This window comes from Heloderma suspectum, chromosome 3 (assembly GCF_057233095.1).
Source record: "Heloderma suspectum isolate Gila_16-S chromosome 3, 16-S_ref, whole genome shotgun sequence".
Lineage (NCBI taxonomy): Eukaryota > Metazoa > Chordata > Lepidosauria > Squamata > Helodermatidae > Heloderma > Heloderma suspectum.
Genome location: NC_139460.1, coordinates 326,973,522 through 326,996,792, shown reverse-complemented (window position 1 = coordinate 326,996,792; position 23,271 = coordinate 326,973,522). Strand labels below are relative to the sequence as shown.

Genomic DNA, 23,271 nt, shown 5'->3' with positions numbered 1-23,271 from the left:
AACCAGAGGGAAAACATGGGAGGGTTACAAATTTAAATAAATAAATATGGATTTATTTACTGCATTTGTATCTCACTTTTCAGAGAATTATTGTCTCCCAAAGCATCTCACATCAATAAAAGAGGGAGACAGAGACTCTGCCATCAGGCTTACAAACCAAGAGAGCAATCCCATGGTCCCTGGGAGAGCGTCCCAGCGACCATAGCCCCTCCCAAAGGCATAGACACTGCCATGATCACAGGAGGGGGACTCTGAGTTCCAGTACCCCACCTTTGCCCCCTCGCAGCCACCATGGAAAGAACCTCTAACAGCACCCAATAATAGTCTTCAAAAACATGTAGGAAGAAACCCAGACTATAAAGCACATGGTCTTCGATGTCTATACACTAATGCCCAGAGTATGGGAAACAAACAAAATGAACTTGAACTCTTAATACAGGAGGGAAATTATAGGTGTAACTGAGACTTGGTGGGATGACTCCCATGACTGCAATACAGCAATTGAAGGATATAGCTTGTTCAAAAAGAACAGAAGGAACAGAAAGGGAGGTGGAGTTGCACTATATGTGAAAAATACATATATCTGCACAGAAATATACGAGGATGAGCTTGGTAGCCCCATCAAGAGCATCTGGGTTAAAATAAATGGAGCAAAGAATAAAAGGAACCTGGTGGTCGGAATCTACTACCAGCCACCCAATCAAGGAGAAGACAAGGATGAAACTTTTGAAAAGCAAATTGCCAATGTTTCAAGGAAGCATGATGATGATATTATCCATTCAGTCATGTCCGACTTTTGGCAATTCTATGGATCATCTCTCTCCACGTATCCCGATCTTGTACTATTTCTTTGAGCTGTTCCATGCTCTGGTTGGTATCAATTTTGATGGCATCTAGCCATCTTGTTCTTTAGTGGCCAGGTTTCCTTTTGCTGCTAACCAATCCGAGCATAATTGCTTTTTCTAGTGAGTTCCTCCGCATAACATGGCCAAAATAAGTCAATTGCAGTTTTGTGATTTTTCCATCCAATGACATGTCTGGGTTTATACATTCCAGTACTTGCTTATTTGTTATCTTAGCTGTCCAAGGAATGCTCAGGAGCCTTCTCCAACACCACAGCTCGAATACATCAATTCTCTTTCTGTCTTGTTTCTTCGTTGTCCAACTTTCACATCCATAAGTAACTATGGGAAACATGGTGGTACAAACTAACCTGCATTTAGTTGTCATCAAGCTGGTGTCCTTGTTGTTCCATATTAGGTTCATGCTCATCATTGTTGCGCGACCCAGTGCAATTCGACGTTTTATTTCTGGGCTGCATTCACCGCTATGGTTGATCTACGATCCTAAGAAAATAAATTCTTCCACACATTCAAACTCTTCACCATCAACTACTATGCTAATATTTCCATTCTTCACAGTGGACATGAGCTTGGTCTTTTTGATGTTTAAGGAGAGGCCAAACTTCTCACCCTCTTCTTTGATTTTCTTGATCATATATTCCAGACCTTCTTTGGTTTCTGAGAGGAGAGTTGTGTCATCAGCATAACGAATATTATTTATAATCCTTCATCCAACCTTTACCCCGATTTCTGTTTCTTCGAGCTCTAACTTCCTCATGATCGTTTCAGCATAGAGGTTAAAAAGAAAAGGTGAAAGAATGCAGCCTTGCCGTACTCCTTTCTCTATTTCAAACCAATCAGTATCTCTGTGTGATGTTTGAACAGTGGCTTCCTGATTTGTGTACAATGATTGTACTAACTTGACCAAATGTGCTGGTACCTCCAGATCTCGTAGTGCTCTCCACAACTTGTCATGCTCAACACAGTCAAAAGCTTTCTTGTAATCAATAAAGCATAAGTAGATGACCTTTTGATATTCATGAGATTTTTCCATGATCCCTCGCAGATTTGCTATATGGTCATGAGTACCACGTCCCTCTTGGAAGCCAGCTTGAATGTCTGGTAATTCCCTTTCAATGGTTGGTACCAAGTGCTTTTGTATAATCTTAAGAAAAATTTTGCTAATATGAGGTATGAGAGCAATTGTGCAGTAATTGGAACAATCTTTGGAGTCTCCCTTTTTTGGTAGTGGAATAAACACTGAAAGTTTCCAGTCCCGTGGCCATTCATTGGTTTCCCAGACTTTCTGACACAAAACTTTGATAATTTTGGATGGTACAGGCCTTAACAATTCTACAGGGATGTTGTCAATGCCTGGGGCCTTGTTGTTTGGTAGTTGTCTCATAGCCCACGCAATCTCTTCCTCAAGAATGCATGGTTCTTTTTCCACTTCACAATCCTTGGCATCCAGCGGCAGTGCGTCTTTGCTACTAGTATACAGCTCTTCAGTATATTCTCACCATCTGTTCTTGACATTTTGTTGGTTGGATAATACTTGACCTTTGCTTGTTTTTAATAGTACCTTTGTGAGCAGTAAATGATGTTGGAATCTTTTTAACTTGCAGAAATGCATTCCTGATATGGCCCCTCATGTAGTCCTCTTCTAACTGTTTGCAACGCTCGCCCAATAGACTTCATTATCTTTCCTTGCTGCCCTCTGGAAATCTGCATTCACTCGTCTTGCGACTTCCCATTTTCCTTTTGCTTTGGCTATTTTTCTCTGCTCTGCTATTTTGATAGTTTCACTCGAAAGCCACTTACACTTTTTGTCTGGCTTCCTATATGGTATATGCTCAACTGCTATTTCAATGATGATCTTATAAATTTCCTGCCACATTTCTTCGGGCATTTTTTCCACTGTTCCAGCAGTTCCAGCCTATTTTTCACTTCACTTAAGTAAGTAGAAGGAATTTTGGTGACGTCAAGCTTCCGTGGTGGTACAGTCTTTTTAATGTCACAAAATTTAACTCTGATTTTTGCCACCAACAAATTATGATCTGAACCACAGTCAGCACCTGGATATATTTTGACTGCAAGTACTGAGCTGGTCCATCTATACTAGCATAGGACATAGTCAATCTGATTACGATAAAGTCCGTTTCGTGATGTCCAAGTGTGTAAGTGACATTTGTGCTGTTTGAACCATGTATTCATGATTTGAAATCGATTTTCATGACAAAATTGTACCAGACGGTCACGTGCATCATTCCTTTACCCTAGACCAAATCTACCTGTGATGCCTGTCTCTACTTGGGTGCCAACTTCTGCATTAAAATCACCCAGTATATAAACGATGTCTTTCTTGGGTACTGATTTCAGGGTTTCTTGTATGGTGGCATAACAACTTTCTATTTCAAGTTCTGTTGCATCAGTCATTGGAGCATAGGCCTGGACAACTGTGACGTTGAGGGGTTTAGCACAAATATGAATGGTCATAATTTGATCGTTGACCATTGAAAAACTTTCCACTGCTCAAGTAAATTTATTGTTTGCAATAAACGCCACTCTGTTTGTTCTCTTAGTATCATGTCCTGAATAATAAATAGTAAAGTCCTCAGATTGAAAAAAGCCATTGTCAGTCCAGTGTAGCTTGCAGACTCCAAGGTCAGTTTTTAGCCTCTCAATTTCTTGTTTAACAATATCCAATTTGCCCAGACTCATTCCTCTGACATTCCATGTTGCTATTCAATGGATAACAGACAGTACAGCGCAGACCTCTACTTTCACCTTTGGCTGTATCAACAGCTGGGGTTCCTGCTGGATTTGCCCCATTCACATCATTTTTGCCATGATTACTTATCAGAGGCCCTTGCTGTTCCCCAGTAGCTTGTTGGGTACCTTTTGGCCGTGGGGACCTGCTGTTGGGTACCATATCTGATACTTTTGAGAGCATTTCCATAAAATTTTCTTGGCAAGCTTTTTCCAGAGTAGGTTGCCTGGTCTTTCTCCAACCCTCCCCATTTATCTGGGCTTGGGACCGGCATGTACATGGCTGGGTTGTAGTAGCAAAAGGGGACTTCAATTTCCCCGATATTTGTTAGGAGACAAATTCTGCAAAACATGGCCCCTCCAAGGAATCTCTGACTTGTGTTGCTGGTAACTTCCTCCTACAGAAACTGGAGGAAGGAAGTAGAGGATCGGCTATCCTTGACTTGATCCTAACCAACAGATATGACTTAATGGATAAAGTAGCAGTTACGGGAACTCTGGGGGAAAGCGACCATGTTATACTGGAGTTCTTGGTTCTAAAGGAAGCAAAAGCTGAGTGTAGCCAAACACATACCCTAAAGCCAATTTTAATAAACTCAGAACAATGGTAAGTAAGGTCCCATGGCAAGCAACTCTAATGAGAAAATGAGTCCAAGATGGGTGAGAGTTTTAAAAAGGAAAGTCTAAAGGCACAATTATAAACAATTCCAACAAGAAAAAAAGACGGAAGACAACAGAAGAAGCCAATGTGGCTTCACAAAAAGCTTAGGGATGATCTGAAAACAAAAAAGGGCACATATAGGAAGTGGAAGGAAGGCCAAGCTACAAAGGAAGAGTACAGGCAGGTAGCACAGAATTGCAGGGATGGCGTCAGGAAGGCTAAAGCTGAGAACGAGCTGAGGTTAGCGAGGGATGCTAAAAACAACAAAAAGGCTTTCTTCAGCTATGTGCATAGTAAAAGACAGAGGAAAGAAATGGTGGTTTAAATACTAAATAAGGATGGCAAAATGATAACAGATGACAAAGAAAAGGCAGAAGTGCTCACTTTGTTAGCTCAGACTTCTCCTGAAAGAGGGTCTATGAGCCCCCTGGCAAAGGCGAAGTGCAGGCTGAAGGGGCAGGATTGCAGGTTGAGATCAACAGGCATATGGTCAAGGAACACCTAATTACTTTGAATGAGTTCAGATCTCCAGGGCCAAATAAACTGCACCCTAGAGTAGGGATGCATGAAAGTCACTTACCTGGTCTTGCAGCTTGCTTCGCGGTGAGGGGGAGGCGCTTCGCTGCTCCCCCCGAAGTTCAGGCCGGGGGGGGAGGCTTCCCGCCTCGCCCGGCCGAAATTCAGGCCAGGGGGGAGGCTTCCTGCCTCACCCGGCCGAAATTCAGGCCGGGGGGGAGGCTTCCCGCCTCGCCCGGCCGAAATTCAGGCCGGGGAGAAGCGCCCCGTCTCCCTGGCCGCAAACTTCAAAAGAAAAAACAACAACGCCCCTGTGATAGGCTACGTAACGATTAACGTAGCCTATCACGGCTAGATCTGCAAAGTCAGCCGTGATAGGCTACGTTAATCATCACGTAGCCTATCACGGGTGACTTTGAAAAAAAAAAAAGCGCGTACGCAAATGGCGGCCCCCATAGGGAGCTGCCATTCGCGTTCCTTATTTGGTCCCTGTAGTCTACGTAAAGATTTACATAGACTACGGCGAAAATAAGGGCAACGCTATTTGCGTTGCCCTTATTTTCGCTGTAGTCTATGTAAATCTTTATGTAGACTACAGGGACCAAATAAGGAATGCGAATGGCGGTTCCCTATGGGGGCCGCCATTAGCCATACGCGCTTTTTTTTTTTTTTAAGTCACCCGTGATAGGCTACGTGACGATTAATGTAGCCTATCACGGCTGACTTTGCAAATCTAGCCATGATAGGCTACGTTAATCGTTACGTAGCCTATCACAGGGGCATGTTTTTTTTTTTACTTTTCTTGTAATGGAGGTGGTGGCAGCCGGTCGAAAGACCGGCTGCTGCCCCCGCCCCTGATGAAGACCTGCTGAACCACCGCCGGGACCCGCCGCCGGGAGGGACATTCGTGAATGGTAAGTCCCATCCTGGGGGGGGGGCGGGGGGCGGAGAATTTCTCCCTGAACAACCTTCGGAGGACCAAATGCATTGGCACTCGGCCCCCCGAAGTTTCGGGGAGAAATTCTCCCCCATCCCTACCCTAGAGTAATAAAGGAACTGGTAGAAGAACTCTCAGAACCACTGTCCATTATCTTTGGGAAATCATGGAGGATGTGTGAAATGCCAGATGACTGGAGCTAATGTCCCTGTCTTCAAAAAGGGCAAAAAGGAGGAACCTGGGATCTACAGACCAGTCTGTCTGACATCAATCCCTGGGAAAATTCTGGAGCAGGTTATAGAGCAATCAGTCGGTAAGCAACTTGAAAACAATGCTGCAGTGATTACTCAAAGCCAACATGGATTTGTCAAGAACAAATTCTGCCAGACGAATCTGATCTCATTTTTGGATCAGGTCACCTCCCTTGTGGACTGTGGGAATGCTGTGGACATAATATACCTCGACTTCAGCAAAGCTTTTAACAAAGTGCCCCATGATCTCCTGATGAGCCAACTAGCTCAAAGTGGGCTAGATGAAACAAGTATCAGGTGGATCCACAGTTGGCTACAGAATCAGACTCAAAGAGTGCTTATCAATGGGACCTTCTCAAGCTGGGGAGAGGTAACGAGTGGGGTACCGCAGGGCTCAGTCCTGGGCCCAGTGCTCTTCAACATTTGTATTAATGACTTGGAGGAGGAGGTGCAGGGAATGCTTGTCAAATCTGCAGATGACACAAAATTGGGCAGGATAGTGAATACTGTGAAAGACAGAAAAAAAATTCAGAGTGATCTTGATAGGCTGGAGTGCTGGGCTGAAAACAGCAGAATGACATCTAATGAGGATAAATGCCAAGTTCTGCACCTAGGAAAAAGAAACTAAATGCAGTTACAAGAAGGGGGCTACTTGGTTCAACAATACGACAAGCGAGAAAGATCTAGGAATTGTTGTAGATCACAAGCTGAACATGAGCCAACAATGTGATGTGGCTGCAAAAAAGGCCAATGCTCTTTTGGACTGCATTAATAGAAGCATAGCTTCCAAATCCCGGGAAGTACTAGTTCCCCTCTACTCAGCACTGGTTAGGCCTCATCTGGAGTACTGTGTCCAGTTCTGGGTGCCACACTTTAAGAAGGACTAAGACGAACTGGGAAAGGTTCAGTGGAGGGCAACAAAGATGATCAGGGGACTGGAAGCAAAGCCCTATGAGGAGAGACTGAAAGAACTGGGCATGTTTAGCCTCGTGAAGAGAAGACTGTGGGGAGATAGGATAGCGCTCCTCAAGCACTTGAGAGGTTGTCACAGAGAGGAAGGCCAGGATCTCTTCTCGATCATCCCAGAGTGCAGGACATGGAATAATGGGCTCAAGTTCCAGGAAGCCAAATTCTGGCTGAACATCAGGAAAAACGTCCTGTTAGAGCAATACGACAATGGAACCCATTCCCTAGGGAGGCGGTGGGCTCTCCCACACTTGAGGCATTCAAGACGAGGCTGGACATCCATCTGTCGGGGATAGTCTGACTACGGATGTTAGAGAATTCTGTCCGAAAGTTAAATGGGATCGAATTCAGACACATCCGGTCCGCGGAACCCTCCCCGGAATGGGGTGCCCCAGTCTACTCGGACAGGAGCTCACGCGGACCCTTTTTTTTTTCTCCGCTGAAAATTTTACGAAAGTATTTACGAAGGAAAATTCGCAAATTGGGACGAAAGAAATAGACATAGATGGCAAAAGGGATTTTACGAAAGTATTTAATAAATACACAGTTTCCTGCGACGATGCAGATTTCTTTCGCTGGGAGGGACGGGGTCACGAAATGCACGTAGCCTCATCTTTTTTTTTATTGTCAGTGAAGGTGAGGCAGGTGAGGTCAGGTGAGGTCAGGTGAGCGAGATCCCTCCAGGCCACCCCCCCCACCCCACCAGGAAGATAATGTCATTGAGGGGAGGGAACTCATCGACCATTTTTCCCGCCTTCACACATAGGACGGCGGTGTGTGAGTGTCCAGCAGCCTCAGTTGCTCCAGTCCAGACTAGAGACCAGAGGTGCCGCTGCTGCAGACAGAGTGTCCGTGTCCAGCAGCTGCAAGGAGTGTGTTTCTGTGTGTCCCTGTTCTAGAGCACTGCAGTTCAACCTTTATTACAGTGAAGGTATGTTCTTTCATATGTTTACTTTACCTGAATGTGCCCCTATGCTTAGTGATTTTTGGGTGGGAACTGGGAAGGCATCCTCCAGCAGCCTGTGTTTAGGCCTGCTGAGAAGGACTCCATCCTCCTGGGCTTTCCAGGATTAATCCATGTACTTTTTAACTTCAAGAGTCATATGCCCATATGTACTTAGTGTTTCTGAGTGATTCTGGGGAGGGCCTGCCTGGGCGGCCCAGCCAAGCCAGGCCAGGCCAGGCCAGGCCAGCAGCCTGTGTTTAGGCCTGCTGAGAAGGACTCTATCCTCCATCCTCCAAGCCTTTTCAGGATTAATCCATGTGCTTTTCAACTCCAAGAGTCATGTGCCCCTATGTACTTAGTGTTTCTGAGTGATTCTGGGGAGGGCCTGCCTGGGCGGCCAGGCCAGGCCAGCAGCCTTTGTTTAGGCCTGCTGAGAAGGACTCCATTCTCCAGCATCCTGTGTGTACTGTAGGCTTGTGTTTTTCAGGCCACATGTATGGACTACATCCTCCATCCTGGGCTTTTCAGCCTAATCTGCTGTACAATATGCCCCTATTTAGTTAGCATTGGATGGCTGGATTGGTGGGGAACTACTTTTACACTGCACTGTATCTGCGACTGTAGGCTGTTCACATGATTTCAGCTTTGCCACATGCATTTATGTTTCCTTCTGCCCAGAGACATGAACATGGAGAAAAGAGGAACCCGTAGTCAATCCAGCACTCAAAAGAGGTGTGGACGCCCGGAGAGAACATACACCACTGAGGTTGCATTTCAACGGTATTTTAAGAATGAGATGGAAGAGGAGGAAGCCCCAGGTGTGACCAGCAGTGACAGCAGCCCCAGCAGGAGTCCACCCCACAACCGTAAGCAGCGCACACCACCAATTACCGCCACAGAAAGTGGCACAGGCACAGCCAGCCACAACTCCAGAGGAAGAGGAAGAAAGTTCATGGATGGTGAGCAGAAGGGCAGTGTCTCCAAAGCAGATGAAAATGTTCCCAAGGAGACTCTACAGTGGTGGAATGAAAGTCAAGAAGTCTATGTCATTCCAAAGGATGAATCTGGTAAGACTCTGTCATCACAGGTGCTTGTAAATATCTGGATACAAATAAATATATTTGAATATTTGAATAGTCCCTACATTAGCCTTCCACAACCTGCAGCCTTCCAGATGTTTTGGGCTACAACTCCCAGCAATTTTGACCATTGGTCATGCCGGCTGGGGCTGATGAGAGTTGAAGTCCAAAACCTTTGGAGGCAACTATTTGGGGAAGAGTACGCCACGGGACCTTCTTCTTCAACACCACAAAACATACACGACTGTTTTACATTCATTCATATTCATTGCTATGAACATATTTCATATTATTAAAATGTTATATGGTACTCCAGTACTAAAGAAAACCCTAACTCTTTAAAAGAACTGCAATAATTTCTCAAATGATACACCTTTTCGGTGGGAAAACACTTCAGTGTTTTGTTCTTGCTTTGTTTCCAAAGCCATTCATCATAGTTTGCTGTCTTGTTTGGCTTTGATCTCTTTTAACTAGAGCTGCAATGTGAATTGATTAAGCAATTACATTTCTGAGGATGGTTTTTAAAACAGGGCCTGACTAATCAGGCACTGCTCCCGGGGGACCACAAATGTACCCCGGAAAAAGGCAGTGGGATTTGCCAAGTATGTGCTCAAGGACCAGCCCTATCATTAGGTAGCAGCGAGGTGTTGGGTCACAGAACTGTGGGTACTCCTCAGACTGCCTTGTACCTCCTCAGCCAGCTTGTTGTCCTCTGGTGTGGTGGAAGAAGATCTCCCATTGTCACTGTTCAAGTAAGATTCAGCTGTCGCTCTGTGTAGGATGGAGGGGTGCCATTTTATCCTTTGCCTCAGGAAGCAAAATGCTTTAGGCCAGCCCTGTAGGTGCTGAGTCTCACACAGTGGTATAATAGAGCTGCTGCAAAGGAGTGGACCTTGCAAGGGAGCCAAATATCTCCTCACCCATGCTTTTCAGACTTTTACCAGTGAGGACACGTTTAGATAACGCTCATGGAGTTTTGAAGTCTGTACAGTACATTTTTTTGCACCTTGTGTCATGTGTTGTTTTCTCAGTGCTAGCTAGTGCAGTAGTAGCTTACATCTGCACCTTCTGTAATGTTGATTGATCGCAATTCCAAGCTATGTTTCATAGATTTCTACAAGTACACAGTTTTATTCTCTTGGCTATTACTCATGTGTAAAAGGTGCATTTCTCATGAAACCCTGCTTCTATCTATTTTGAATCTTTACAGAGACACCCACAACTGTCCTCCCTGCATCAGTTGTTGTTGTTGTTCAGTCGTCTCCGACTCTTCATGACCCCATGGACCATAGCACGCCAGGCCTTCCTGTCCTGCGCTCTCTCCCGGAGCGTGCTCAAGTTCATATTCATTGCATCCGTGATGCTATCTAGCCATCTCATCCTCTGCCGTCCCCTTCTCCTTTTGCCTTCAGTCTTTCCCAGCATCAGGGTCTTTTCCAGAGAGTTTTCTCTTCGCATTAGGTGGCCAAAATATTGGAGCTTCAGCTTCATTATCTGTCCTTCCAATGAGCACTCAGGGTTGATTTCCTTTAGGATGGACTGATTTGACCTCCTTGCAGTCCAGGGGACTCGTAAGAGTCTTCTCCAGCACCACAGTTCGAAAGCATCAATTCTTCGGCGCTCAGCCTTCCTTATAGTCCAGCTCTCACAGCCATACATTACTACTGGGAAAACCATAGCTTTGATTAGACGGACCTTTGTCGGCAAGGTGATGTCTCTGCTTCTTACTATGCTGTCTAGGTTGGCCATAGCTTTCCTCCCAAGGAGCAAGCGTCTTTTAATTTCATGGCTACAGTCACCGTCTGCGGTGATCTTGGAGCCCAAGAAAGTAAAATCTGTCACTGCTTCCATTTCTTCCCCTTCTATATGCCAGGAAGTGATGGGGCCAGATGCCATGATCTTTGTTTTTTTAATGTTGAGTTTCAAACCAGCTTTTGCACTCTCCTCTTTCACCCTCAACAAGAGGCTCTTGAGATCCTCTTCGCTTTCTGCCATTAGGGTGGTATTGTCTGCATATCGGAGGTTGTTGATAATTCTCCCAGCAATCTTAATTCCGACCTCTGATTCATCCAACCCGGCATTTCTCATGATGTACTCTGCATATAAGTTAAATAAGCAGGGTGACAATATGCAGCCTTGTCGTACTCCTTTCCCAATTTTGAACCAATCGGTTGTTCCATGTCTGGTTCTTACTGTTGCTTCTTGACCCTCGTACAGGTTTCTCAGGAGACAGGTAAGGTGGTCTGGTACTCCCATCACTTTAAGAATTTGCCACAGTTTGTTGTGATCCACACAATCAAAGGCTTTAGTGTAGTCAATGAAGCAGAAATAGACGTTTTTCTGGAATTCTCTTGCTTTCTCCATGATGCAGCGAATGTTGGCGATTTGATCTCTAGTTCCTCTGCCTCTTCTAAACCCAGCTTGTACTTCCGGTAGTTCTCGGTTCGCATACTGCTGAAGCCTAGCTTGTAGGATTTTGAGCATCACCTTGCTGGCATGTGAAATGAGCGCAATTGTGCGGTAGTTTGAACACTCTTTGGCGTTGCCCTTCTTTGGAATTGGAATGTAAACTGACCTTTTCCAGTCTTGTGGCCACTGTTGAGTGTTCCAGATTTGTTGGCATATTGAATGCAGCACTTTAACAGCATCATCTTTTAGGATTTTAAATAGCTCGGCTGGAATACTGTCATCTCCGCTAGCTTTGTTGTTACTAATGCTTCCTAAGGCCCACTTGACTTCACTCTCGAGGATGTCCGGCTCAAGTTCAGTGACCGCACTATCATGGCTATCAGGGACATTCAGATCTTTCCTGTATAGTTCTTCTGTGTATTCTTGCCACCTCTTCTTAATCTCATCTGCTTCTGTTAGGTCCCTGCCTTCTTTGTCCTTTATCGTGCCCGTCTTTGCACAAAACGTTCCCTTGAGATCTCCAATTTTCTTGAAGAGATCTCTAGTCTTTCCCATTCTGTTGTTTTCCTCGATTTCTTTGCATTGTTCATTTAAGAAGGCCTTCTTGTCTCTCCTTGCTATTCTCTGGAACTCTGCATTCAGTTGGGTATGTCTTCCCTTTTCTCCCTTGCTTTTCGCTTCCCTTCTTTCCTCAGCTACTTGTAAAGCCTCCTCAGACAGCCACTTGGCTTTCTTGCATTTCTTTTTCTTTGGGATGGATTGAGTTGCTGCCTCCTGAACAATGTTACGGACCTCCGTCCATAGTTCCTCAGGCACTCTGTCTATCAGGTCTAATCCCTGAAATCTATTCCTCACCTCCACTGTATATTCATCAGGGATATGATTTAGGTCATACCTGAACGGTTTAGTGGTTTTCCCGACGTTCTTCAATTGAACCCGAAATTTTGCAAGAAGCACCTCATGATCTGAGCCACAGTCAGCTCCAGGTCTTGTTTTGACTGACTGTATGGAGCTTCTCCATCTTTGGCTGCAAAGGACATAATCAATCTGATTTCGATATTGACCATCTGGTGATGTCCATGTGTAGAGTCGCCTCTTGTGCTGTTGGAAAAGAGTGTTTGCTATGATCAGCATGTTCTCTTGGCAAAACTCTATTAGCTTTTGTCCTGCTTCATTTTGTACACCAAGGCCATGCCTGCCTGTTATCCCGGTGATTTCTTGACTTCCTACTTTAGCATTCCAATCCCCTATGATGAAGAGAACATCTTTTTTTGGTGTTGGTTCTAGAAGGTGTTGTAGGTCTTCATAGAACCGATCAACCTCAGCTTCTTCGGCCTCAGTGGTTGGGGCATAGACTTGAATTACTGTGATGTTGAATGGTTTGCCTTGGATTCGTACTGAGATCATTCTATCATTTTTAAGATTGTACCCCAGTACTGCTTTTCCCACCCTTTTGTTGACTATGAGTGCTACTCCATTTCTTCTAAGGGATTCTTGCCCACAATAGTAGATATGATGGTCACCTGAATTAAATTCGCCCATGCCTGTCCATTTTAGTTCGCTGATTCCCAAGATGTCGATGTTCAATCTTGCCATCTCATGTTTGACCACCTCCAGCTTACCTTGATTCATTGATCTGACATTCCAGGTTCCTAAACAATATTGTTCTTTACAGCATCGGATTTTCTTTTCACCACGACACATCCACAGCTGAGTGTCCTTTCGGCTTTGGCCCAGCCGCTTCACTCTTTCTGGCGCTACTTGGAAATACCCTCTGCTCTTCCCCCGTAGCATATTGGACACCTTCCGACCTGAGGGGCTCATCTTCCGGCGTCATCTCTTTTCGCCTTGTGATACGTTCCATGGGGTTTTCTTGGCAAGAATACTGGAGTGGGTTGCCATTTCCTTCTCCAGTGGACCACATTTTGTCAGAACTCTCTGCCATGACCTGTCCGTCTTGGGTGGCCCTGCACGGCATAGCTTATGGCTTCACTGAGGTACGCAAGCCCCTTCGCCACAACAAGGCAGTGATCCATGAAGGGGCCCTGCATCAGGGAGTGGGACAGATGAACCAGGTTCACAGCTGCCTGCTGATAATCAACTCGTGGGCAGTGGCTCACATGATTTGGAAAAAAAGGCCAGAGGACTTAGTTTCATCAGTGATCCGGACAGCGAAGATGATGAGGAGCCCTTCTATATCAATGTCCCTGCTGAGTAGGGATGTCAGAGAATTCTGCCACGGATCTTGGTGAGGCCGAATGCCAGTGCATTCGGCCCCCTGAAATCTGTGGCGGAACGACCTGCCCCCCCACCCCCCACGGATCCCCCTCAGGATGAGACTTACCTGGGGCGGATGTTCTGGGCGGCGGCGGCTCCGGCGGCGGCTTTGGCGGCGGCTGGTCTTCTGACCAGCTGCCACTGCCACCATTTGCAGTCTTGTCTCTGTAAAAAAACAAAAACAAAACTGATGTGATAGGCTATGTAAAGACTTACGTAGCCTATCACAACCCAGTAAAAAAAAAAAAACGCGTATGCAAATGGCGGCGGCTATGGCCACCGCCATTTGCGTTCCTTATTTTTCACCTTCTTAGTCTACGTAAATATTTATGTAGACTATTATGGCGAAAATAAAGGGGAACGCAAATAGCGTAGTGGGCGCTATTTGCGTCCCTTTTTGATTTGCCGTTTTAGCCTACGTAAATATTTACATGGGCTAAAACGGCGAATCAAAAAGGGACGCAAATAGTGCCCGCTACGCTATTTGTGTTCCCTTTTATTTTCGCTGTAATAGTCTACGTAAATATTTACGTAGACTAAGACAGCGAAAAATAAGGAACGCAAATGGCGGCAGCCGTAGCCGCCATTTGCGTACACAGTTTGTTTTTTTTCCCCAGAGCCCTCCATAGCCGGAAATCCGGCTGCGGATGGCTCTAGCCTGGGCCTGGCCGGCTGCTCCACGGAGCTGCCGCGGAGCACAGCCGGCTGTCGAGGATTCCGGGGGGGAGGAACGGATCGCCTCCCCTCCCCGTCGAGGATTCTGGGGGGAGGGACGGAACGCCTCCCCTTCACCATGGGCAGAATCCGTGGAAAGGTAAGTGACTTTCGTACATCCCTACTGCTGAGACTGAGTCTGTGTTCCACTTCCAGCCTGCTGGGATCTTTGGGAGCAATCCCAAACCTCAGGAACAAACATCCCCTGCTAAGCGCTGGTCAGCGCCATCAACAACGCCAACAACAACACCATCCACAGATGAGTGGAAATGTGCAGCTCCCAATGCCACCTCATCTGAAACCGATACCCCCATTCCCCAAAGAAGAAATGGTGGTGGCAGGGTGAGTTCCTATGTGTGGCGCTTCTTCAAATATGCAGAGAATGACCGCTATGTCGTGCTTTGTGATATTTGTAGAAGCCGTGTGCGGCTAGGAAAAGAAGGGGGCTGTGGATGAGTGGGCACGTCTGCCATGAGGCGACACATGGAGGTGCATCATGCGCTTCTTGTGCCCAAAGATAGCAATGGGAAGTCCCTGCCACAACCATCCAAAAAGAACATTACCGCCTTCTTTGCCTCATCTTCCAAAGACCTCACGCAAAGTGGGTGAGAAGGGCACAGAAGGCAACTTAGCTAAGAGGCAGGCGTCAATGGAGAAATGTCTCACGCTGACACAGAAATTCCCCTCTGACAGCGTCCAGGCACGAAGGTTGAATCACGACCTGACAGAGCTCATTGCTCAATGTATGCTTCCCTTCTCCGTGGTGGAAGACGAGGTCTTCCTGCGCTTCATGAAGAGATTGAGCCCTTGGTGGGATGTCCCCTCTCATCACTACATTAGTGGTGTTGCCATTCCAGCCCTGGCTTCTGAAATCAGAAGGGTACTCCAACAGGATTTGAAATGTGCAGTTGGAGGAAGTGTACATTTAACGAGTGACTCATGGACAAGTAATCAAACAAAGTCTTATCTGTGTGTCACTGGACAATGGGTATCCGTCAGTGCGAGCAGCCGACTGACTTGGAGAACAGCGACATTGGCCCTCACAATGCTCTCAGGGACACACACAGCAAAAAACATCAGCAGTAGCATCAGTGGTGTTGTTCAGTCCTGGTTGGCCCCCTTAAATCTAACAGTGGGCTGTGTAGCAACAGACAATGCCTCCAACTACCTAAAAGCAGCCCGCATCGCGGGGCTAAACCTTGTTCCGTATGTTGCGCACTGCTTGAACCTTGTGGTGCATTCCGGATTGAGCAATGCATCTCCTAAAATAGGCAAGCTACTTAAGGTGGCCCGATCCATTTGCACCCACTTCAGGCAGTCCTGCTCAGCAATGGAGGCAATCGGCGCCATCTAACGTAGCCGTGGCCTTCCAGAACACAAATTCATTTTGGATGTGTGCACATGCTGGAACAGCATATTGCATATGCTTCAGAGACTCTGTGAGCAGAGAGCATCTATAAATGACATTACTGAGAAACAACACCACTCCAATTTTTTTGTCACACCGCATCAGTGGCTCTGGATGCAGTGGTGGACATTTTAAACATATTTGATGAATGCACAATGATACTGAATGCAGACTATGCCACACTGGGCCAAGTTCTACCTGTCCTGAAGATTATAGAGGGGGTGCTGAGAAAACGCCATGCTGAGCTTTGTGAGCACACCAGTGCTGTAGGCAGTCAAGTCCCCAATCCTGTAGTTAGGCTTGCTGAATTCCTTCTGCAGGAGCTGGGTACCAACGAACACATCACTTCGTTGAGGGGGGTCATGAAATACGTTGCTGCCATATTCCTTGAACTACAGTTCCGGGATAGCACAACAAGGGTGGTGCTGCCAAACCAGAACCCTGACTTCCAAAGTCTAAAAAGCTATTTGACAGAGAAAGTCATAGAGTGCTGCCAGAGAGATGTTCTGGATGAGAAGGAGCTGGGGAAGAGTGAGGCTAGTAGTACTACTACCTCCCCTGAAGATAATATCTGCAGCAGCAGCACCATCACCAGCAGGAAGGGTGATGATGACGCCACAGCAGCTGTACCACCAACACGACATACAGACACAGGGGCATCTTTATTTATTTATTATTTATTATTGCATTTATATCCCACCTTTTTTCCTCTTGCAAGGCACCCAAGGTGGCTTACATTATCCTCCTCCTTTCCATTTTATCCTCACAACAACAACCCTGTGAGGTAGCTTGGGCTGAGAGTGTGTGACTGGCCCAAAGTCACCCAGTGAGCTTCCATGGCCGAGTGGGGACTAGAACCCGGATCTCCCAGCTCCCAGTCCAACACTCTTGCCACTACACCACACTGGGTCTCTTGTGGAAAGTTCTACCTGTACTCCTCAATGGCAGTGGAGCTCGGTGTAAGCGGGAGCGGGCAGGGGAAATGTGCCAAAGCAGCCAGGAAAGGATCAGCTTATGATGTGGCTATCCAGGAACTGGAAGCTTATGCCAGAGAGAGTTTCTCGGGAATGCAGAGCAGCCCAGAGAGTGATCCTCTCCTACACTGGGAGACAAAACGTGGTGTTTGGCCAAATCTGACCAAAGTTGCCATTTGGCATCTATCTTGCCCTCCCTTGAGTGTGTCCTCTGAAAGGCTTTTCTCCACCACTGGCAACATTGTCACTACCCGCTGAAGCAGACTCACACCGGAACATGTCTCCACTCTTGCCTTCATATGCTCCAACAGTGCCAATGTCTTGGTAGAAAGGTGGGGTGGGGTGCAAAAATTCAGCAATCACTACATGAAGAAGGATAACGTGCACACACCGAGAGGCTGGTCCTGTTGCTGCTGGGCTGGTGCCAGTCCCCCTGTGTGCACTGCGCAGAGACCAGCAGCAGCATTTCCCTGGAAATGGACAGCGTGTCAGTGTGTAATATGAGTTGTAGCCAGGCCCGCATAATCTTATGCATGTGGTTGTACAGGAAAAAACAATGATGTTCCCAGCATCCCTTCTTGAACCAGCCAAAGTGGCTGGAAGATGATGGGACCTTTTTCTGTCCAAGTTCACCAAGCATAGGATTGCAGGCTAAATGTCAGGATTTGTTTGTTTCCACATGAGACCACAAAGAGATAGCTTCATTTTCAGTACACATCCTTGTTTTCATATTTAGTTAAGCTTGATGATGGGATGGGATAAATATAACTTACCAGGCGTTAGGGATGTACGAAAGTCACTTACCTGGTCTCACAGCTTGCTTCGCGGTGGGGGAGGAGGCGTTTCGCTTCTCCCCCCGAAATTCAGGCCGGGGAGAAGCGCCCCGTCTCCCCAGCCGCAAACTACGAAAGTAAAAAAAAAAAAAAAGACCCCGTGATAGGCTACATAACGATTTATGCAGCCTATCATGGCTAGATCTCCAAAGTCAGCCGTGATAGGCTACGTTAATCATTACATAGCCTATCACGGGGTTGTTGGTTTTTTTTACTTCAGCTGTAATGGCAGCGGCGGCAGCCGGTCGAAAGACCGGCTGCCACCCCCGCCCCCGCCGAAAGCCCGCCGAACCGCTGCCGGGACCCACCGCCGGGAGGGACATTCGGCTACGGTAAGTCCCATCGGGGGGGTGGGGTGGGGTGGTGGCGGGGTGGTGGTGGGGTGGTGGCGGGGTGGTGGTGGGGGGGTGGCGGAGAATTTCACCACCGATTTCAGGGGGCCGAATGTGTTGGTGCTCAGCCCCCCGAAGATTCGGGGAGAAATTCTCCACCATCCCTACCAGGCGTATGCCTCTGCGAAAATGGGGGCTGGCCTGCCTTGACCCACACTCTGTGGATGTGCCACTAGTAGGCGGGGGGTTCAACAGTGGTGCCCTCCTCTCAGCAGCAGCTATCCCCTCCCTGATGAAGGACTACTTCAACGCCTTCCATTTGGACCGTAATTGTCCTGTCGTCCGATGGTGGCCCGCTCGCTCCATCCTCCTCTTTATCCGGCCCCAATAAACTTCATTGCGGCAGGAGCAGCTGCCAAACAGTGCTGCCACCACCTCGCTGCTCCTAATGTTAATGAGGAGGGCCTTGGTCTCCTCATGGTCCCACCTCCTGCCAAGCACTGGTGCAGCCATTTTAGTGCAGCTACACTACTACACACAAACACACACACCAGACAGCCATGCACAACCACCACTTAACTATTATTTTTATTTTATTTATTGCATTTATACCCTGCCTTTCTCCCTCTCGCAAGGAACTCAAGGCGGCTTACATTATCCTCCTCCTCACTGTTGTATCCTCACAACAACAACCCTGTGAGGTAGGTTGGGCTGAGAGTCTGTGACTGGCCCAAAGTCACCCAGTGAGCTTCCATGGCCAAGTGGGGACTAGAACCCGGATCTCCCGGCTCCCAGTCCATCACTCTCACCACTACACTACACTGGCTCTCAACTACACACACACAGACCAAACCAGACAAAAACACCACAATGCACAACTACACACACACAGACCAGACAAAACCACCACAATGCACAAACAACACTGACACAAGCAAATTCAATAAGCACCACCACTAAGACACAAGCACCATCACACAACAGAACTCCAGCCACAAATCACCACGCAGACACAGACGCAGATGCAGACGACATTCAGGAAGTTAGCAGGAAGTTGACAACAGATTTTGCGGAAGCGGAGCTGCAGCCCCGTTTTTTTTTTTATTTGGGAGACAGGTTAACAAGACCAGTAAACGCGAGGAACATCAAGCACAAATACACAGAAATTAATAAAATCACAGTCCCTGTCCTGTCTGAGAAAACAAGACAGCAGGGGAGCACACAGAGGGAATGAAAAAAGATACGTAAACAATTACGAAAATAGCGGGAAAGTTCTGGCCAAGGCAATCACAACAATGGCGAGTGCGGCGGAAGTTACGGGGGGATTCCCCCCAAGGGAGAAAATACAAATACATCAGCAATCACAACAAACAGTGGCGAGTGCAGCGGAAGTTACATAGGGTCAATTCCGGCCAACGGAAACTACGTAAATATTTGCGAAGAATAGTCTTTCGCAGAATGGCAGAACAGGACGGGCAGCTGTTGGGCGCAGAGGATTTTTCGACGTTTGCTGAGGATTTATTTACGTAACTTCCGAGGCGGAAAAAAACCCAGAGGATTCCGGGGGGTTGCGGCTAGCGGAACGGGACAGAAGACGCAAACTGCGGAAGTCAAGCGGGACGGTATGAGCACAATTCGTACATCCCTAGGTCTGACTTGGATTCCTGCATCGAGCAGGGGATTGGACCTGATGGCCTTGTAGGCCCCTTCCAACCCTACCATTCTGTGATTCTATGACTATATAATTCTATCCAGTTCCCACTCTTTGGGCTGAACGTGGACTCAGACGCAATCCTCAGTCAAAATCCATAAATTTCCAAGCTTGCAATGTGATTTGTGGAGCAAAACAATGCGTTTGACAGCATGCATACATTTGAAAATAGTGCATGAAAAAATTGAACTTTCGAAACATGCATGCAAATACGTTTTACTCAATGGCAGAAGAACACAACTGTTTCAAAGATGTGCACAATTGATGCACACACTTGGAAGATATGCATGTAAAGGAGCATGGCGGAGTTCCCTAGGGAGGGAGTTCCACAGAGTGGGGGCCACCACAGAGAAGGCCCTCTCCCTCGTCCTCACCAGTCTAGCTGTCCTGGCTGATGGGACAGAAAGAGGGCCATCCGAGGCTGATCTTGTTAAGCGGCATGTTCTTGGCAATAGGGATGTACAAACTCACTGGGTCTGTGCTGCTCTCCAGACCCCCGCTGGCCGCCTGCCCCTGCTCACCACATGCAACAAGCTGCTGGGTGGTCCACGGGCACTCGGTGAGTGGCGTGCAGTCCCCCGATCCCCTGCCATGTAAAATGGCGGCTCAGTCTTTCAGCCTGAAGGACAAAGTCAACTTGAGAGGAGCTCTCATGGCCACATTCTAGTGGTGGGTGTGCCCGAAGGCAAATTGGGGGCAGGCCAAAGGCAAAGGGGGCAGGGCCAGCATACTGTAGCTTCAAGCCCTTGCTGCCAGGAACTAAGCCTTAGGAGTAGCGACTCAGCCTTTGAGAACTGTGGAGAAATCCACGCAAACGCCAGGAAACCACCGAAGAACTGGCAGTTGAGGGAAAGGGGGTGGGGCAGGGGAACAGGGAACCCCAGGGGCCAGGTGTGTTCCTGAGGTTCTGCACCCCTGTACTGGGGGACAGCGCTGAGTGCTGTGCAGCCTGTCCTGTGCTCCAGAAGCTGGGCCGTGGCCCGCAGGTGCCATGGAGGGTGCTGTCCCATTACCAGTGTTGAAGTAAGATTCAGCTGACCGTCAACTGTGCATGGAATTGGGAGGGAGGGAGAGCGTTTTGTCCTTCACCTCAGGCAGCAAAATGACTCCAGCCATCCCTGGCCAAAGCAGAGAATGGGGCAGAGAAAACCCCGTGCTCATGCAAGGCTGAGGAAGTCCTCTGCCAAAATCAAGAGCAGTGGAGGCTGGTGGCGGAAGTACCCTTTAGAGTTCTGACTGGTTCTGACTAAAACCCACAGCAGATGCACCGCCCCACTGATATCGGAGCCACCAGCCTCCACTGGTCAAGAGCGCCACGAGTCAGAATAAACGATAACGGATGACAGCAGAGACAGGCCTGACTCACTATTCCTAAGTGTGGGTGAACATATGGAGGCTGAGGGGATGGCCTGGCAATCATGATCCTGCTTCCCCTTCTGTGTGGTCATTTCTACACAGAGAAATGTGTGGACGCTCTGAGCATAATGTGGACTTTGGTGAGTGTGTAGCAGTTCCTTGCATGCCAAGAAATGTACCTGGAGGTAATGCACCAACCAGGTGGGCTTTGCAGGTATAGAATCATAGAGCTGGAAGGTATCTTGGAGATCATCTAGTCTGACACCTGTTTGATGCTGGCTCTGCAGTCAGGGGACAAAGTCCTGTCTCAGTCCCATTTCAGCTCCTGCAGTTGTACAGACTGTGTGCAAAGATCCCTTTTCAGCTTCCATCTAGCAAAAATATCCCACCCTTTTTTCCAGTCTTGGCTACTCTTCTGTTTCTTAAACAATTTCATGAATCATTATGTTCTGAGCCCTACAGACACTTGATATGACAGCTTGACTGTGCAATCCTATGCATTTACTCAGAGGTATGTCCCACTGAGTTTGGTGGGGCTTACTCCCAAGTAAGTGTCCACTGGATTGCAGCCTGCGTAATTGCTGCAAAGACAATTAACCCATTAGTTAATGGGTAGCACAGAACACTTCTAAACCAGTCTGTTCCATATTCCATTGTCTTGGCCCCCACATGCGCTTGCAGTAATCCTCTGGCGCTAATTGCTTTATGACGAGGCAATTCATAACCCACTGTTGTGAGCTCTCACCAAATGGCTTGTGTGGCAGCATTTCACGGTGCTGGTTTTTCTCCTCCTGTGCAGAGAACAGCTTCATTTAGCCGTTCCCTCCGCCTGCTTGCTTTGCTTCTCCAAAGCCACACAGAATCTCTGGAACAAATGACTCTGTTGCCAGTGAAGTGCACTCATCTGTGCTAGGACTGATGCTTGTTTCTGCACCACCAGAGTAACCCAGGCAACTGTTGGCTCTACTGAGGGGCCCTTGTTCTTTCTTTGGAGGAGGTCCCTCTCGCTGCTCTCTAGGACCTAGGGTGGGTTACCAAATTTTGGGTGGGAAACCACAACAAATATGCCCTGGGATGCTAGATTGTTGGCCCTGGACGTGGGAAGCTCAGGCTCAAATTCCCACTCAGCCACGGAGGTCACGGGGCTTTAAACATCTTTAGTATGGTTACTTTTTAGTATCTCATATTAAGCAGAGCAATTATTGGTGGATAATTATGGATGGCAAGGCAACATAAGAACATATGAACACAGGAAGAGCCCTGTTGGATCAGACCAAGGGTCCAGCATTCTGTTCACACAGTGGCCAGCCAGCTGACTGTGAGCAACCCCCAAGCAGGACAGGAGTGCAACAGCACCCTCCTGCCCATGTTCCCCAGCAACTGGTGTACACAGGCATCCTGCCTCTGATCCTGGAGAAGGCTACTGATGGCTACTAGTCCTGATGGCTATCAGGACTAGTAGCCATCAGTAGCCTTCTCCTCCATCAATTTGTCCAACCCCCTTTTAAAGCCATCCAAGTTGGTGGCCATCACTACATCCTGTGGTAGCAAATTCCTTAGTTTTACTCTGTGCTGTGTGAAGGAGTCCTTCCTTTTATCTGTCCCAAATCTCCCCCCAGTCAGCTTCATGGGATGACCCTGTTGGGTTCTGGTATTTTGAGGGAGGGAGAAAAATGTCTACCTCTCCACATTCGTCCACACCAGGCATATGTTTGTAGACATCTATCATGTCTCCCCTTACCCTCCTTTTTTCCAAGCTGAACAATCCCAGCTATTGTAACTAGGGATGTTGGAGAATTCTGCCATGGACCCCAATGAGGCTGGATTCCAAGAATCCGGCCCCACTGGGGTCTGTGGCAGAATGGAGCCCTCACCTCCGCGCCCCTCCGGGATCCGTCCAGGCTGGCTCCTCCACGTGGTGATCCTGCGGAGCCAGCCGCTGGCTCCGCAGCACTGGCGAAACGGCCGGCCGCCATTGCCGTGCTGTATCGCTGTGCTAAGTCTGGATGCAAATGGCATCCACTATGCCATTTGCGTCCCTGTTTTTTCACACGATAGGCTACGCAAATATCTATGTAAATCTAATTTGCATAGGCTATCGCATGAAAACAGGGACGCAAATGGCGTAGTGGACGCCATTTGTGTCGGGACTTAGCACAGCGATACAGCACAGCAATGGCGGCCGGCCGTATCTCCAGCGCTGTGGAGCCGGCGGCCAGCTCTGCAGGATCACCACGGAGCAGAGCTGGCCTGGACAGATTCCAGGGGGAGGGACGGATCGCCTCCCCCG

At 47.7% G+C, this 23,271-nt stretch overlaps 1 pseudogene; it reads right to left on the bottom strand.

Moving 5' to 3' along the window:
- Positions 1–1,338: 1,338 nt before the first annotated feature.
- On the bottom strand, positions 1,339–13,354 carry LOC146351784 (protein CFDP2 pseudogene; annotated as a pseudogene).
- Positions 13,355–23,271: the final 9,917 nt, after the last annotated feature.